This window comes from Andrographis paniculata, unplaced genomic scaffold, assembly GCF_009805555.1.
Source record: "Andrographis paniculata isolate CXL003 unplaced genomic scaffold, ASM980555v1 Contig46END, whole genome shotgun sequence".
Taxonomy (NCBI): domain Eukaryota; kingdom Viridiplantae; phylum Streptophyta; class Magnoliopsida; order Lamiales; family Acanthaceae; genus Andrographis; species Andrographis paniculata.
In genome coordinates, this window is record NW_026137580.1 from 3,988,019 (window position 1) to 3,989,587 (window position 1,569).

A 1,569-nucleotide genomic window follows, 5' to 3' on the forward strand; every position below is an offset into this window, starting at 1 on the left:
AAAGTAATGGGTTTTTGATAAATGTAATAAATTTTGATAATTGTATTTCTTATTAAAGGTAATGAATTTTGTTATAGTAAAAACTGAAAAAACAATTATAAAAGTAATGAAAAAGGTGACTATAACAGATGCTCTTATAAGCCAATAGAGTTTCCACATCATATCCAATGTAAAACAATATTCAATACTACCCGCGGCAATTTCATTCATCATCACCGTACTCACTCACGCCCATCAAACAGACTGCACCATAAGCCGACTCGAGGAAACCGCCGTATAGACTCTGTCTTCCGCCGCACATCCTCCAATTTATCACCGTCTCTACGCCTCGGACAGGGCGGCTTTAGCTGCGTCGGTCTATCTTGGAGAGCTGAAATACATACGGCAATATGTTGTTGGAAGAACAATACATTAATCACCTTATTCCAGCAACGGGTTGTTTTCCATATGTGGCCTATTTTCGCTGCAAACAAACGGAGAAAATGCAGGGTCAATTCTCTTAAATAGAAGTGACAGTAGAATTTGAAAACAATTTTGATTTAAGATTTGTATTATTGGAAAAATTAGGAATCGACAATGAAAAAGTCTGTCTTGTGGAGTAGTTATGCAAACATGGGAAAGTGGTGAAGCAGACATGGAAGAATAGAGAAAAATGAAAAGTCACATCGTTGAATAAAAAAATTATCACGCTTCAGATAAAACTATGTTTAATAGTAATAATGATTCAAACACATTACTCCCTCGTCCCATGTAAATTTGGGTATGTTACTATATATACGAGAATTTAGGTAAAAGATGATTAATAAGTAATTAAAAAGTATAAAATTAATTACAATTTAAGATTAAGATAACTAAATAATTTAATTAAAATTATAAAATGATAATATATAAAATTTAAAATGTGATTAAAGTATATAATTATATTTTTTTTTTTAAAAAAAGAACAAATTATGTAAGATGGACAAAAATAAAAAATAAAAACAAATTATATGAGTTGGAAGAATTACATTATAATTATATATATATATGATATAATTACTTATAAAAAAATCGAATAAATTTATTCTAATAGTAAAACACACTCTAAATACTCCCTCAATTCAATATCTATATATCCATTTGCTTTTTCAAGGAGTTTTAGAAATATTAATATTGTATTGGGATAAAGTAGAAATAAAAATAAAAAGACTAAATTAACCTTATATGATATAAATATAATGATATTTGTGTAATATATTGTAAATTGGAAGAGTATTTGTAATCTTAGGTAGATAGTACAATTACTAAAAAATGAAATAGATACTTTATTGTGAAACGGACCTGTTGATGTATTTTTTCAACAAACAAAAAGTAAAATCCAAAAGTAGAAATTATCTTCGAACTTGATTAATTAGTGCCTGAGATTAGGAATCTCTAAACATTGTACGGTACAAAAGAAAATTAACTGGAAATTAAAATGCTGGAAATTTAAAGTGGTGATCCCCGAATCTGACTTTGCTTTTTTGTTGAAGTTGATTGAAGATAATTTTTCCAGAAAAATCCAAATCCTTAAATATTCCTCAGAAACAG